Raw genomic sequence first — 17,682 nt, 5'->3', positions numbered from 1 at the left:
CTTACCCTGGTGTAAATCTGAAATAACTTAATTAAAAGTCAGAGTACTTACATGTGTGTAATACTGTTATGAGAAGAGAATCAGACCTGGTACAATTGCTGTAGTGTAAACTCTTCCTCCTGCTTCTTCCCCTATTCCTTCCACACAAAGTTCAAGCACCATTTTGTTTGTTTTTTTTTGTAAGGCTTCGTATGGCTTGGTCCTGCCTATACTATAACTCCCTTGCCCTTACTCTCCAACTTGCCCAATCTTTTCATCGTCTCGTGCCCTGTATTTCTTCCACTCTTTCCTCCCTGCCAGTTATCATGGTGCTCCCAAAACCTGATACTACATTCCTTGGCTTGTGTACCAAGCATGCTCATTCTTGAAATCGTTCCTACAAACAGTCTAATTTCACCTTGCTTGCTGCCCACTGCTGACTACTCCTCTTGTACTGTCTTCTCCCTTCTTGCCCTTAAGTTTCTGCTTAAAAAAATCAACACAAAGTTTATGGTTTGCGTTCTATGTAATGTGATGTGTGTACAGATCTATTTATAGATTATAGATTCGTAGATACTAAGGTCAGAAGGGACCATTCTGATCATCTAGTCCGACCTCCTGCACAGCGCAGGCCAGAGAATCTCACCCACCCACTCCTATGAAAAACCTCACCCATGTCTGAGCTATTGAAGTCCTTAAATCATGGTTTAAAGACTTCAAGGAGCAGAGAAGCCTCCCTCAAGTCAACCATGCCCCATGCTACAGAGGAAGGCGAAAAACCTCCAGGGCCTCTCCAATCTGCCCTGGAGGAAAATTCCTTCATCTCACCTTTTGCTTTGCTTTTATAAAATCTGTAAGGTCTTCAGGGCAGGGACTATGGCTTCTTTTTAAACCTATGTGAATCATGCCATTATTTCACTTCAAACATGTATATTTATTATTATTTGTTACTATTATTAAAGGGTCTTATACAGTTTAGTTCTGTCAACAGCAGCCAAGCTACTTCCAACCTCTGTTGATGGGGGAACAGGAGCAGCCCTATGAGTCATTTTCCCATGATAGGTAGGACCTTTGTTAAAACACTGCCCCTGAAGGTTAGCATCCATAAATAGCTGCTGTACCTACAGGTCACCATACTTTATCCCCATTTCCAAGAACAGCTGAAAAGAAATCAGTGTTTTCCTTCCCATACAGATGCATTAATTACTTCACTATCATCTCAAAGATGTAGACTAAATAAAATGAGTTTCATTTTGCTCTTAAGCTCAATGTAAGGAACAAATGTTCTTATTGAATCATTTCATCATCCCTGCAGCAAACGACGAGCCCCACACAAAAACCCAGCCTGGGAGAAAACAGAACACCTTGCTGCAGCCTCACCTTATTGCCAGCATAATTTTTTCATTAGTACAATGAGAAAAGAGGTGAACCAGAGATTGGGCCAGGGCTGTCCACGTAGTAATCGAAATCACATGGTAGAGACTGCCAGAGAGTCCTAATCTTTTCCATTTGAGAGGGTTGGTTGGTTGGTTGTTTTTTTCCCCCATGAGTTTCACATGAATGCTCCACGGCAAAAATGAGACCCGAAGTGTGGAGCTAGATACGAGATGAAGGCTAAGGAGAATAGGAGAACATTATGTACTATTCCTTCTCTTGCTTTTTGGTAATGGGATAAGTTTAAAAAACATTCCCTTGCTCCCCAAGTTTTGAAAAGTTGACCCTTGTCCGTTAAGGCTCATAAAGCAAACAGTCCCTTTAATAGCTAGGTCCATTTGCAGGTGTATCCACAGAAGTTTGAATGCTGAGAAGAGCATATGAGAAAATGTAATTCTATTTTATTTCCTTTCGTGATCACAAAGGCATTTACATTGATTATAGGGAGAGCTGTGAAACCAAAAAGGGACTTTGGGTGGGAAAAGTGAGGGCAAGCTGAACCTTGCAGCTATTGCTGTAGATGGATGATTATTCATTGCACATAATATTTCAGTTCGTTATTTCTGTTCATGAATTAGCTAAAGAACAGTCTTTGATTCTTTTTAAAAATGTTTGTTTGTTACCTGACACGACTCACTGTCCAGCCTAATATGGATTATCCATGAATTATTCACTTTGACCATTGGCTTTTTGTTATTTGTGCCATGCGATTGGTCACATAAATCATGTGATATTGTTTCAACTCCCTAGCTGGGTGACTCAAATATCCATGTGGGTATTTGTGAGATTTTCACTTATTGCAAACCTTTCTGCAAACAAATCACACATATAAACTTTTGCAGAAAAAAATTAAAAAGGTTGCTAACCCTGACAAAGCAAATTCATGGGTTTCACTCAAATTCATAGGAGGCCCACTCCTGATCCCACCTCTCCTGGCTCTTGGCCCCCCTGAGCTTTTTCTGCCCAGGATTTGAACCTATCCTATTGAGGTTAACCAATTGAATGCCCAATCAAGAATCTTACCTCCAAATCTACTGACTTTCCTCTTATAATGAAGGTCTTCTGCTTGGTCATGAGGACAGGAACTAAAGGGATATGACAAGGGCTGGAAGGGGAGCCAATGGGGGTTTGTCTTGGACAAAGAGGGCAAGGGCTGAGGCCATTCACCAGCAGGGGAAGAACAAAGTTGGGAGCAAGCATAGAAAGGGGTGGTTCCACGCACAGAACCAGGAGCTAGAAGGGGTAAACTGAAGGGAAAGGCCAAGGACTGAAAGGGGAGGATCAAGTGTGGGTCCAGAGAAATGGTGACATGGCTGGACATGGCATCACTGGATTTAATATCATTCTCTTTTATAGTGATCGATATTTTATCATCCTGTCATTGTGATTTGCCATTTATTAGTGCTGTTAATGTATGCACCCTTTATGAGCATAAACATTCACATGCTAAATATTTTCTTAAAATTGCAGATGTGTGTGCACTGAATTTGTCTCTGACTACATCCACTTTAATAAGTTCTAAGATGCGCATTCCAGAATGGGCTTTCTAAATAAGCATTTTATTAATTATTGTTATTGTTATTGTTATTAAGGGCTTTAAATAGTTCAGTTACTGAATAACAGTCTCCTAGAATTACAGGGACATTATGAGTCAGCTGCAGGTAATCACAGAATATTGCATACAAAATAAGTGCATTTGGTTGTTTGCTTCTTTTTTCCTCCACTGTGAAATTTCTATATTCATATTTTCCAATCTTTGCTTTTCCTACATTAATTAAAATATAAAGACAATTTATAACATAGCCTGAAGTAAAAGGACATTGTCAAGGTTGTAAGAGGAAAGTTGCAGTATTCATTTGGCTGTCCAAGGCATTATATTTGTTACACAAAAGAATCCATCTCAATACACGTTTTAAAAATATTTGTAAAAACACCTGAGCTATCATCATATTTTAATAAAGCGTGAATGGTTCTAGTGTCCCTCAATGAGTGCAGCCATTTTAAGCTGCTTTCAAGCAGGAATTCTACTTAAGCTCTTAACTTTTCTGTGCTTCAGTTTCCTTGTTGGCACAATTGGGCTAATAATACTGCCATACCTCACAGGAGTGTTCGTGAGAGTAAATTAATTGTTTGCAAAGCACTTTCTCACTTGGAAGATTTACTAGAAAAGCATCCGTAGAAAATATTAATATTAAACCACTATTTTTTTAAAAAAAATGCATTAAACGACAGAACTTACCTAAAACATCTGTGAAATTCTCTAGCTTCTCTCCTGCACTGACATTCCTTTGTTCCAAACTGCCAGCTGAGAGTCAAGATGGCGGCTTCCTCCTTCTTGAGCAACTTTCCATTTTCATTATGCTTAACAATTTAAAAATGATTGGTGATTTGCACACTTTTCTGCCCCCACATAAAGTGATCATATGGTTTTAAAACAAACATAGGTTTTCCTTCACATGAACCTTCCTCAACAAAACCTCAATAAGGGGGAAATTCATCCCTGAGACAAGCGTTAGCACAAAACCTGTGCACCACTAAAGGCCTGTTTTGAGGGTTTACATGGAACTTGAAATGGTGCAGAGACCTTGTGCTGGGTCTTTCCACAGGAGTGAATTCTGCCCTCCTCTCTTCACTTGAATGGGGCAGGCTCAGTCTCCAGCCCACCCCTCCATGGCAGGACCTGATATGGCCCCAGGGCCTCCCACTTTCCAGAGCAGGACCCAACTCCCCTCACCCCCAGGGATAAAATGTAATAAAACAAAATCCCCCCCCACTTCCCCAATTCAAAAATTTATAAAAAAATAAGTAAAGAGAATTTCACTGGCCCCCTCACTCACAAGCGCAATGCATGTGTCACAGTCTGTGGTATGGATATCTTCAGGGCCCAATCAAGCCTTGAGATACTTTCTCCCTCCACCTACCACTCCCACCCAGTGCACCTCAATTAACACAACGGCACAATTCTCACCTTGTGAGGAAATACTTTTTCCACACAACATGTAATTCAGCTGTGGAACTCATTGCCACAGGATGTTGTTGAAACCAAAACTTAGTAAGGTTCAAAAAGGCACTGGCTAGATCTGTGGATAAGAAGAACACCCAAAGTTACAATTGTTAATGCTAATGTAAATTCTGGAAGGGATATTAAACCTCATGCTTTGGGCTTTACACCAATCTCTAACTATTTGGGATCAGAATAAAACCTAGTTGTGGGGCCAGATTATCCTAATGAGAGGTTTCTTGCATCATCTTCTGCAGCATCTGGTGCTGGCCAGCATCAGAGACAGGAGACTGGATGAGATGGACCTTGGGTCTGATCCAGACCAGCAATTCCTATGTCCCTATGCTCAAAGGAGAAGCAAGTAAGGGGCTACTATACCCACTGTGCTCCACAGCCCCAAGCTCGTGGGTTGCCATCTGGGAGGCTTGGTCACCCTCTCACCATGTACACTGCAGTGTGTGTTAAGCTGGGGTGGATGATGTTCCGCCTTAAAGGAATGTCATCTTGTTCACTAAGGGTCTGATCCAAAGTCCACTGAAATGAATGGGAGTCCATTCATTGACTTCAGTGAGCTTTGGATGAAGTCCAAACACATTTTCCCCAGGAGCACCCTGCGCTATTCTGTCCTACAGCAGCAGGATGTCTACTGGCAGTTTGCACCCCCCCCCACACACACACACAGCCCCCCATGTTCCTTCCAAACATCTTGGGCAGAATTTAAACTTTGGTATTTATGACTATTGGGTCCATTCAACTTTCCTTCTTTTCCATTTTTTTTAAAGCGCTATTATTTAGGAGCCGCTGCTGGGTGCTAGGGCAGTCTATACTTTCCATCTGGTGTGGGACACCCACCAGGCCAGCTCTTTGACTGAAGAAGGGCCAAAATGCAGCAGCACTGTGGTGGTTTCTCAGGCTCGGGGTGGGAAGCAGGGATGCTGCACAGGCCCTGGGCCTTGGAGATAAACTCCACAGCAGCTGACTGTGGGAGAATGGAAAATGGGAATATTAAACAAGAAGAGGGGCAGGAACATAGCCACTGGGTCTACTAGATTTGTGGCTGTCAGCCAAAACACTGTCACCTACCTCACAAAGGACACAATGTGGGCGGTGGCTGCTATAGGGCCAGCCTTAAGGAAAATGGTGCCCTGGGCGAACTTATATTTTGGTGCCCTTGACCCGCGTGGATGCAGGGCCCCCCCATTACCCTGGGCCCCTGTGGGCTTCCCACTCACCCTTTGCCCAACCTCTGCATTCCCCTCCTGCCCCCAACCCCTGAACTGTGTTCCCTTTGCCCCTAACCCCTGCACTCCCCCCTTAACCCCTGCATCCCTCCTGCACCTGCAACCCATGCACCCCCTCCTGAGCCCCCAAGTCCTGCACCTCCCTCCTGTCCCTCTCCTGCACCCCAACCCCTGCACCTCCCTCTTTGCCCCCAAACCCTGCACCTCCCTCCTGCACCCCCAACCAGTGCACCCCCCTCTTGAGCCCATGTGGGGAAACTGACAGGTATTACTGCTGCTTGCTTCCCCCCCTACTCGGAATGCTGCTCCTCCCTGCAGTCCTAAGGGACTGTGAGGGGGGGAGCAAGGAGCAACATCAGCGCTCCTTACACCCAGGTCACTTTCCCCACCTGGTCTGCATAAGGGGAGGGCAGGGCAGCAGAGCAGCAGCTGCTAATGCTCACCTCACAGCCCAGCCCAGGTGGGGAAAATGACCTGGATGCACGGAGCACTTGGTGTCATTCCTCGCTCTGCCTCTTCCCAGCCCGCGAGTGGGGTGAAGAGGAACGCTGGGGGGCGAGCAGTATCTGTCACCAGAGTGTCACCGCTCCAGCCCCATGTTCCTCTGCCAGAAGGAAGCAGGGAGGAATCTGGGTGCCTCTCCAAGTGGCGCTCCCCAAGGAGCAGTTTCTGACATTACACTGGCACCTCACACCTCTGTGCTGCCGCATGGTGCCCCCTTGACCACCGGGCACCCTGGGCGGCCACCCCGTTGGCTCATCCCTGAGACCGGCCCTTCCAGTATCTGCTTGCTCTGACTTTGCACTGGATGTCAATTGCACCTAAATATGTCCTACTGACTGGAGTTGGTGTGACTTATCTGGCTTAAAGATCATAGGAAGTTTCAGTGAACTATTGAGACTTCCGCTGGTATCTTGAAACTCACTCAATGTTATGTAATAGAACACATTTCCTTATTCATGGGAATGTACAATTACTGTGACTTACTGGCAAGAGTGAAATGGCTGAGAAGTAAACATTTGGTCTAGACATGCAAAATTCTAAAAATAACCAGCCACAATATTTCTGAGCCCCTAGTTCCACTTCACATTTACACCACACTGATCTATCTGAAGAGCTTTGCAAACTCAGGGTCAGATATGGCCATCCTTAATCATGGCATAGTACTTATTCTGCAGGTGTTTCCACTGATGAAAATGGGATTGCTCACAGAGTAAGCTACATCCTGAAAGTGGAGTTAGTAAACTGATTGTCATTGGGCAATATTGCTGAGAACAGAATGAAGCAATGGGCTTTCTCAACAGGTAACAAAACCCCAAAGCTGTCTGGCCAGATTCAGGCATTTGATCACTGACTTACACACCAGTGGCAGTGTGCTTAAGGTAGTCCAGAAATGGTTGTCCACAATGCCTCCCATGGCTCCCCAGTGAACAGGGACACAGTGCAGGTTCCTCCAGGTGTGGGGCAGAAAAAAAGTGGGATGGGATCATAGCATGGAACCAAACTGCAGAAGCTCTGATTCTAACTTAGCTGTTGCTCAGTGAGTCTAGGAATGGGGGTCACAATGCAAAAAGCTTGCATTCTCCCTGGGGACCCAGACAGGTCCACTCTCAGGGAGCTGTTTGGATTGGACACATGGTATGGATCTCTTCCCTAACTGGAAGAGTGTAACTATTAGAAACAGGTTTCCAGTCTGATGCTTAGCTACACATTTGAAACTTGTGTCCACAGTAATTCAATCATATTTGAATACAATTTGCTGATTGGCTCATAAACCTGCTCACTAAAATATTAACAGACAGCAAACAGGAAAGGCGTGTGAACAGTCAAAGAAAATTTGGTTCAGAAATGTGAAAGAATAATTTTTTGCAGTATTCCCCTAATTCCAGAAAAGACAGAACACATAGCTCTCCCTTATTTTCGTATGGCTACCCATACCAGATCATTTTTTAAAAAAGCCATCAGCACAATTAACCAAGTTCTGAATGCAGGAGTGGTTGTGATAGGGTATCCTATGCATTAAATATAGAGCAATCCAATGTTTGACTATCAGCAAAGCCAAAAGACAAAGAATGGAGTCTCAGTAGATGTTATTCATAATACCTAATAAACAGGACTCGAGAGCTGAATCAGTGCTCTTTTTGATTACAGAGAATATTAACCAAAATGGGCTAGTTCCTCAGCTGAGGTAAATTGATGCAACTCCATTTTCTCCAATGCAGCTATGTCATATTATATCAGCTAAGGATCTAGCCCAAAATTTTTTTTAAAAATTGAAATGAAAAAAGCATTCCCAAACCATGCACCTAGAGCAGAGGTTCTCAAACTATGGTCTGTGGACCACCAGTGGTCCGTGAGCTCCATTCCGGTGGTCCACAGATAGTTCCCTCCAAGGTGTGTGCCTAGGTGGCTGCACACAAGAGAATGAAGGGCCTCCCACCTAATTAGTGGAGCCACACAGGCGCACTAATTAGGTGCCTGGCCCCTTGGAAGATGCATATGTAAGGTGAGGTGGTGGCCTTGGGGGGAATAGGAGGTGAGTGGGAAGTGGGGTGAGAAGATGGGGTGGGGGAAATTTGGGATGTGCAGGGCTGCAGCGACCAGAGAAAGAGGTGACTTTCCCCAGCTCCAGGGCTGAGGCTGCCAGGGAGAGACCCGCCTCCTTCCCAGCCGCAGCTCGGGGGCTGCCGTGGTGTGGGAGAGAGGGCACATCCATCGCATTAGAAAGGTAAGAATACCGATATTATATATGAGTTTGTGCTTTTATTTGTAGAACAAAACATTTTAATTAATTTTTTTAATATAACATTTTTATCCAAAGTGCTTTACAATAGTTAGCTAACGGTACAAGATCATTAAGTGGTCCACTGAGACACTCAGCAATTTGCAAGTGGTCCATGGGGGGAAAAAAAAGTTTGAGAACCCCTGACCTAGAGCATCCCTTTGAAATGTTCTGGTTTCATCCTCTCAAGTTTTAAAAAAGCTTCAGTAGATATGCTCTAGGGATACATTTAAAGCACAGTAGATTCATTACCTGCTTTTGTAGCTCCCACTGAGGTCAGTATCTGAACTGCAGGATTTGGTCCTCATCTGTATCTAGCATTGATCATTATGGCTTTCTGTGATCCTTTCCCACTTCAGCTATATTAATAATTAAAAATCAATTTCCCATATAAATGTAATTAAACAATGACCTTTCACTTAACAGATCAGGCCATTTCCTTATTGACAGTGAACACTTTCAGCTTTTCATGTATGAATTTCAATTATTTGTAGTTTTTTGTAATAGCTTACCTTAAGTGATCACTCTGGTTACAGTGTGTATGGTACACCCATTGTTTCATGTTCTCTATGTATATAAATCTCCCTACTGTATTTTCCACTGAATGCATCCAATGAAGTGAGCTGTAGCTCACGAAAGCTTATGCTCAAATAAATTTGTTAGTCTCTAAGGTGCCACAAGTACTCCTTTTCTTTTTATTAGTAAACTAATTCACAAGTCCATACAATAAGCCTAATTTGATAAATGTGATCTCAAATTTTATTTATTGCAACAAATATGCTAATGGTATACAAATCTTCTGAGTTCATTGTAATTATTATATATTTTGATTCTACTCAAAACTGTATTTCACACTTTGCAGAACAAGTCAGACTGGTCCATGCCTCACAGAACTTCCAGTCTAGATTTTAGATATGGCACAACATGGAAGGACAACAAACGAAGAAAAGGAGGCTCAAAGGGAGACGTAGGATGAAGATTATTACAAAAGTACTATTTATTTATATTACATTAATGCTTAGAGGCCCCAGTGAGTATCCAGTTTGCTAAGTGCTAAGAAACACACAGATTTTGCAGTCTAGATCACACAGTTCTGCACATACCTACACTGAATATAGCTGACTTCAGTCTGTCTCTGCAGCGGGATGTGGCCCTACCTGTGTGTGTGTGCTACAAGAGGCCGGAAAGCCTAATCCAGCAAAGCGATAAGAGGGAAGCCAGGCTGACTGAGCAGGGGAGGCTCAGATAAACCCCAGCACACCCCAAAGGGCCCAAACCCGTCACAATTATTATTTGTTAAGAGCTGAGGATGTGTTCAGCATCACACAAAGACACTCACAAAGGTAGTCTGTGCCCCAAGGTACTTACAATATAAAAATCAAACTTCTGTCCTTTCCAACACATCAGTAGAGTAGGGTTGTTTTATTTCAGCGCGTGTGGTATGATTAGACAATTCAGCAAACAACTAATGCATGTAAGTCTCCTTCTTAAGAAAACAACTTTATTCTTCACTCACTGTCCATTTGGATTAGATACATCATTGCTTTTTTATTTTCTTCTTATTATTATAAAAAAATATAAGAAAATAAACCGGTGACTTTCCGGTTCTGGCTCTCCATTGGATATTCTGACAATGCATTTAGTTTCAGAGCTCTCCCTCATACTTTCCAAGAAAGCATCTAAGGTTCCCATCTTCAGGTACCAGTGAACCGTACATTGTTTGGAAGAAATGGCTGTTTAGAACCTTTTAGTTTTCAGCTTAGCTTTTCCCTGCTTATACACAACATTTTTATCCTGTGGGGTGCTTATGATCTTTTAAGTCTTTTCTCCTGTGTTTCCAATGCATGCTATGCTTTGCTGTCTCTTTTAACAGCCCCATTTCTCTGAAAGCAAGTCTATTATCCAACTTTTCATTGCCATCTTTGACCACTTGAGTTCTGCCTGTTGTACTAGCAATGGAGACCAAAATGCATCTCCAGTGCTGCCCCATGTATTTGGCACAGTGCATCATCTTTGAGGTCCCACTGGAAAAACGGCAGTTAAAAGACCACTGCTATGCAAAGATTGAACTCATATTCAAAACACATATCATTAAGTGGAGATGTAATTTCTTCCTAAGAGTCATCCTTTGTGAATTGATGCTAATTACCTCTTCTGTACTTCACACTGTATGTTATATATTGATCCAGGTTTTGGTTGGACCACCTAAGAGACTTTTGATGTTCTCTACAGTGATCATCTCTCCCTAAATATTTCACTATTCCTAGTGTCTTTGTGCTCTTTTCTGCTACCTTCTTCACAAAGCTCAGCCCCTCACATTTATTGGTTCCAGGATGCGATGGGAGGTCCTTCCATCTTGGAAATGACTTCCCATTCTGTCTCCTCAGGCTGATGCTGCCCCACAACTAACTATTACTTGCCGATCCTGGTTGAGCACACTGCAAATGCATCTCCTCGGTGACCATGCTACTTTACATTCATGATCACAGGTTCAATGCTCATCTTGAGAGTGAAGGAGCTCTATCACAGAGCCAATGGGCATCATTAAGCTTGATCGAAGAAAGAAGGTGGGGAGTCATATATTAAAGTATAGGACTTCAGGGCATATCAGTTCCTCAGTGGGAGAGAAATTGATGACAGAGATTTAGCATAATCCTCCTAGTCTGTTCAATTTACAACCTGCATGGGATTTGGAAGGAGGACTACAGGTTGCACAAGGGAAGAGTTTGGAAGCAGCACCAGAAAGTCAGTCTGTATGCACATAGCTAGAATGCTAGTTGCTCTTGCAGAATCTCTGTAAATAGCTCTCATATTAAAGAGCCAGTTTAGTTTTACAAGCATGGAGTCCTTTAATGTTATTACCCAACACATGGTACCCACATGGTACATGAAACACACGCTATGCAGACAAGCCCTGCTTATCTTGAGACAGCATAAACAGCAGTAAAGCTCCACAGAACCAATTTCACCGTCAGAGTTCTAACTACAACGCTTGTACTCCCGTCCTTTTACCTACATCTTTCTTGTTTAAACCTGTATCTTGTTTTTAGAACTCCATCCTGGAAACTCCCCTGCTCACTTCCCACCACTGCCTGGCCCTTTTTGTTCCTGTTATTGTTCATAACTTGGTCCTGATCTTGCCAGTGATTTTTCCCAGCCATTTTTCCTGGCAAGAAAAAAAAGCATGGACACTGGCCAAAATAGGTAATACTTATTCTCATCCTCCACCCTAATCCTCCTCAACCTCTCTGCCATTTTCAGTAATCTTGATCACTTCCCCTTCCTAGACATCCTGACTTCCCTTGGCTTCCATGATATTGCCCTCTCTTGGGCCTCTTCCCAGAGTTAGTGTTTTATTTATCTGGGTCAATTACTTTATAAGGTATTTGACCATACTGAGCATGCAGTGTATAACACAATAAAAAGAGACTTCTGAGTATGCATCAATGTTATTTAGCTGCAGTATATATATACTGCAGTAGCACTCAGACGCCCAAGTCAGGATCTGGACCATATTGTGTTGTACAAACATACAGGCCTTGCTGATTTAAGAAGACAATCAACATGCAGAGGATGTGGGGGAAAGGAAAGAGAAGATGGCTAAAATATATACAATCTTTACATACATATGTGCATTTTCATTATCATTATTATAACTAGATAAAGCAAGTGTCAATTATCTCCAACTGGCCCTCAACCAAACCATCATTTTTAGGCTGATTTCTCATAAGCATTCCTGCAGAAGTGGGTCTTGAAGAGGGATTTGAAGGAGACGAGAATAGTGACCTTACAGATCACTTCCGGAAGGGTATTCTGTGCATAAGGGGCATTGGGGAAGAAGACACAGAGCTTGGCATGTGACAAGCTAACACATAAATGGTGCTGTCATTGTTGGTGGTTTGGTCTCCAGCTCTGTATGTGGAGCTTGGACCTGAAAGCTAAAAGGAGGTTTGATAAAAACGCCCCATAGAAATCTGAAATATCCCATTGTGACGCTTTGCTCCATATTTTTTATGCAAATATGCTTATGATATGAATATGACATAACTGAGATGTACTTTATACACAATGGATTTTATAAGGTATCATTGGAAAGGTTATAATTTACTGAATGCAATTATCCAATTTGTATGCCTGTATCATTTCTGTATCTCAAGTTAGGAATGTTGACTATGTATCTGTATTTCAACTTTGCTACTTTGGGTGATGCCCCCTGCTAATAGTTCAAGTACAACAATGAAAAAGCTGGACAGTGCTGATGGCCCATCATCAAGAGACAATAGACTGTAAAAGAGCTTAGTCCTCCTGTGAACATGTGGGTCAGCACGTGAAGAATGACTACAGGGGCCCTACAGAGGCATGAGACCATGTCACCTGATACCAGAACCCATCTTGAATTCTGTACTTTGTCACGAGAAGCTGGGGTTGAGGGGGTCAAACTAGGAAACAAAGGACTCCCATCTTATGGAGATCCTATTTAAGGGTGGGGAGTGAGGTAATCCAGGTCATCAGTTCTCCCTGGCTAACCCACCCAAGATGACTGCTGGAAACAACTAAGACTGAACTGGGGGAAAGAACTGGACCCAGGCTGGAAGAGCATCTGGCCTGTGAAGAAGATTATTAGAACCACATTTAGGGTGAGAACTTATATGTAACCAGGTTTTTTTAGTATATTAAGCTTAGTTTGCATGCTCTGTTTTATTTTCTTAGTAATCTGCCTTGTTCTGTCTGCTACCTCCTTAACTACTTAAAATTATAGTTATACTTAATAAATTTATTTCTGATTTACAATATTACCCAGTTTATGTGATTTCTAACTGGGGGGGGAAAGAAGTGTGCATACCGTCCTCCACATTGAGGGAAGAGGCGAATTTCATATAATTTTGGGTTTGTACTCCAAGGGTGGAGGTAGGGGGTGTGGACATCTGGGTGCTGTGGCAGGCCCCTTAAGTTGAGCCTTCTCAGAGTGGATCTCTGTCTCTCTGTGCAGCTGTGTGTGGCCCTACCTGTGTGCTTGGCTGGAAAAGGCAGGGGAGCCTAGCCCAGCAAGACCAGGTAAAAGGGGGCCCAGGCTGGCAGAACAGTCTGACTCAGTGGTGTCCCAGCACCTCATGTGATATCCCAGGGGGTCCAGCCCATCACACCAATGAATACTAAAATGCCAGTGGGACTATTTACAATAGTAAGTGCTACTTAGGCTATGTGCTTCAGATGGGCCCTTAGTCTATAAATGGGAAATTTAAAAGAATGGGAAGATAACATAATTTCAGGAAGATCCCTCACAAGCGAGCAAGTGCTACTCACCATGAGCTAAAGTCACAGAACCTGGCTCTGTGCATATAGGAAGTGCCTTGTGTTACTGTAACATGCATATTTGCATAAGCAGAAAGCCAGATTTGCAATTGTTCCATTTGTGCCAGATACATCCTGTGATGATATAGCAAGTTTTCCAGTCATATACATAATGTTTCTCCACATGCAGGTTTGTCGGACAAAAGGACTTGTTCGTAATCCTTTCAACATCCAGCCATAAATGTTTTAAAGCTTGAATAGAAAAAAAAGAAACAAAAATCTAAAAGATGCTAAAGGTTAAACACTAATTTCAAAAGGGGCAGTCTCTCAAAACCTAAACCAAAGCCCAGCACAATCAATGGAAAAACTCGCATAGACTCCAATGGACTGTGATTCAGTCCCCTAGATCTCTGCAACCCTGTAGCACTGCATGCCATCCTATTCATGTATCATCCTTACTCACTGTGCAGATGAGCTAAGGCCTTGTTTTTCAGTGACAACTGCTCCTCAGAGCAGCAGTGCAAGAAATAAAAATACTTTACTTGAGGATGAAATTGCTGAGGAAATTAAAACACTAAAAAGACATAGAGCAGATGTCATGTTATTTGGGCTTCCTAAAATTGTCTCTTTCTGCAATATTTCAGGTGGAAATGGTTATTCTGTCAGAAAGACAAAAAGCCACCTTTGGTTGAAATCTGGTACTCACAAAGTACCAAGCGAATTGGTACTTTTCTTTGACATTTTTCTAGGTGTCTTGTAGGCAAGGACAGAGGAAGGCTACAACTCTTGCCCTGCACTCCACCTGCTCTTTGTATAAGCTTCCTCTCCCAAAGCTGACCCCAGCCTGTCCCCACAGTACATGCTCCCCCACACACAGAGTCAATGGTTCCATAGGGTATCCAAATCATTACTGATTCCTACAGCCACTAAACTGCACAGACAGAACGACGCACAGGAGAGATGATGCTCCTTAAAATCTTATATGAAAGGGCTCATCTACACTTAAGATGCTAGAGAGGCAGTAGCTAGGTCAATGGAAGAATTCTTCCATTGACCTAGCACTGTCTACATGGAGACTGAGCCCAGCTCAACTTTCACACCCTCTGACTGATGTAGTTAAGCTAACCTAATTTTCTAGTGTACACCAAGCCTCGGAAAAGAGACAGAGAGACCTCTAGGCTTAGTCCTCTGACTGTTTTAATTCCCATTGAAGTCAGTGGAAGCTGGATCAGGCCTTAAATGATTAAACAAAGCGTTACTGAATCTGACCATGTAGTCCTATGCTGTGCTGAACACACGGCCTCAGTACTCTGGAGGTTTGAACACGGTAAGTATTCCTCATAGGCACTTATACTAGGACTGGATACAGTCTTCCCAGCATAACTGTGAATCCCAAAGTGAAATAACAATGGCCTATTGTTCTTATTTACTAACAACAACAGTTATGATATTAACTCATTTTTAAAATAGCCAGCCAAGACACTCTGGCTCCTATGAAATACAGTGAAACACATTTAAACTCCTGCTTAAAATCCAGGGGTGACATTCTGAGCCTCAGGGGTAGCCCAGAACTTGTAGCCCTGGGAGATGGGGAACTCGGGTGGTTTTAAAGCTTTGGCAGCTCCTAGAGCCTAGACAATCCTGGGGGCTTATATAAGTGACAGCAGCCTCTCTGGGCTGCCCTATAGGCCACAGTGCTGGATGCTAGAGTCTCCAACCTGCCCTCCCGTCACTGGTCCTGCCCACACCAGGAGGGCTTGTGAGAGGGCCCTTGGAGAGGCCCTTTTAGAGCCCTTTTATACCTCTTGGGCCCTTTTAAAGGGGTCAGAGTAGAGTGACGATCTCACCCCAGAGAGGTGAGAGGAGGGGGGTCCAGTACAACCAGATGATAAATGGACGGGGGGGGAGGGTACAATAAACATACAGAGAGCAGAGGTCATAAATAATAAAAAGCGGCTTTGGAAAGCCTGAGGTGCTTTTGAAAGCAGAGAGATGCTGCTGGTTGGCTGGCTGACTCAATCCACTCTATAAACATCCCTTAGTCATACGGTCCAAGCACACAGGCAGGCAGAGCTCCATTGCCTCTGTTCCTGGCTCACCTCAGAATGCTGATAGCACCCTGATATTAGAGAGCCAGCATGGGTAGACCATAGTTATAGCCCCTCTTCTCCGAAGCCCTGGCAGTAGCCAGAATAAACAGGATGACTGTGTCACAGAAAATAAAACCGAGGAAGATTGGTTGGAAACCTTGACCACTGTTTGCTGCATAGACCAGAGGGCACTGGCATGCAGGCATTTTTACAAAGCAAAGGGGCATGTGTTTTGTTTGTGATAAGCTCTGTGCATGCTGATTGCCAAACAGATATGCCACACGCTGATCCATGTTCTGCCTTTGGGCATGCAGGTGGGTACACTTATGAGAGCTGTGCCTCTCCTTCCTCCTTGGCTTTCTCTGCTTTTGCTTTGGCCTGCTCACGCTGGCTCGACAATGTCATTGTGCTATCGACGTTCTGATCCATCGCTCCCAGGTTTTGGGGAATGCTGAGGTGAAAATTTAAAGATTCCGTTTCCCTTTTTGAACAACAATAAAGCTGCACATCCGAACGCACGAGTTTTTGTGGCTCACTGATTTACATATTTCAGCTGATATGTAACAACGTGCAGTACTGCAAGTCAACACTGGACTGAAGTGTTTTACTGAGATGAGACTATCTGCAGTGTACACTTACATATCTGTAAGTATTATTAATTACTATTCATTTGCTGAGCAACAACAAGTTCAGTGCTGTAAAAGACACAAAATACTGTCCAATACCCCCACCCTCAAATAGCTTAGTATCTAAACAAGCTTCTACTAGGACACTACCTGCATGTGTTTCCTCGTGTTCATAGCAAAATAAATTCCTTTTCCTCCTCCAGCTGTATGCTCCTGAATAGCCCAGTTTCTAGAGAGACAATAGCTTGCAGAAGTGAGACGAGGTTGAGATGCTCCCAGTCCAGTGTGCACTAGACTATCTACTCCCCATCCACATGCTAAGGCCGAGTGTTAGGGTTATATCAAAAGTACGCCACTTGTCCATTGATTTTGCTGCTGCACTCTGGGCAGGATGAATATAAGACTGAAACAAGGGCATAACTGCTCTGCCAATACCAAGAAAACAAGTGGCCAATCTCTGAAACATTTCACTATCATAGGAAATGTATGTATGGTAATGAAACCACCTTATACTCCTGGAGCCTTAGTATGTCCCCTAGCTCCAGGACTGTACCAGAGGATATGGAACATACTCCAAACCTGGTTTCTGTCATCCCAACAAGAGTCTTTCCTAATCCTCACCCATGATTTGAGTCCGAGCAGTGGGATAGGTTTGCTCCTTGAGCTGAGATCGTAAGTACCTACAGCACAGCATTGCCGACATTAGTATTTAATGAGACTGAATTCTCAGAGGGTTGTTTCTTATTATAATATGTACATTTAATATTATATTGTCTTTATGTTGTACAGTGTCCTTAACATGTTGACGGGGACATTTTGTAAATCTATTCCTTATTACATTCTTGCACCTTGTGAATAAGTGCAAGTGGATTTTAACTGTGGCATTAGAATCACCATCCAGTTCTTGAATGAATCAGTGCCTGAGGAGATGTAGTTACATGCCATGTTTACTATTCATACATCTGAAGCAATCATGCCCCTTCACCTGATAACGTGTGAAGCTATACATAAACCTTTGGAGTCTTATATGTTCCTACAGCTCGCCAAGAAGTATGAACTCACTACAGCATCCTGTGACTGCTGCATATGAAAACACTCAGGTGCCATGGTGTATTCAAGGAAGCATGGGAGAGATACTGCACAAGCCTACTCTGTTATGCAATTGTAAATAAATGAGTTGCACTCGCCTCTCTGTTTCAGGATCCAAACTTTTGAGCTCTTCTATAAAAACATCCTT

The 17,682-nt window shown here is 43.2% G+C and overlaps 1 long non-coding RNA gene across 1 annotated transcript; it reads right to left on the bottom strand.

Moving 5' to 3' along the window:
* Nucleotides 1-3,012: 3,012 nt before the first annotated feature.
* Nucleotides 3,013-4,493, bottom strand: LOC119855379. The gene is made up of 3 exons (XR_005292852.2): nt 4,382-4,493; nt 3,653-3,774; nt 3,013-3,178 (listed from the first exon to the last, which is right to left on the bottom strand). It is a non-coding gene; the product is annotated as an uncharacterized LOC119855379 (long non-coding RNA).
* Nucleotides 4,494-17,682: the final 13,189 nt, after the last annotated feature.

Source organism: Dermochelys coriacea, chromosome 5 (genome assembly GCF_009764565.3).
Source record: "Dermochelys coriacea isolate rDerCor1 chromosome 5, rDerCor1.pri.v4, whole genome shotgun sequence".
Lineage (NCBI taxonomy): Eukaryota > Metazoa > Chordata > Testudines > Dermochelyidae > Dermochelys > Dermochelys coriacea.
Note: the sequence above shows the minus strand (reverse complement) of the source record. Positions and strands in the feature narration are given on the sequence as shown.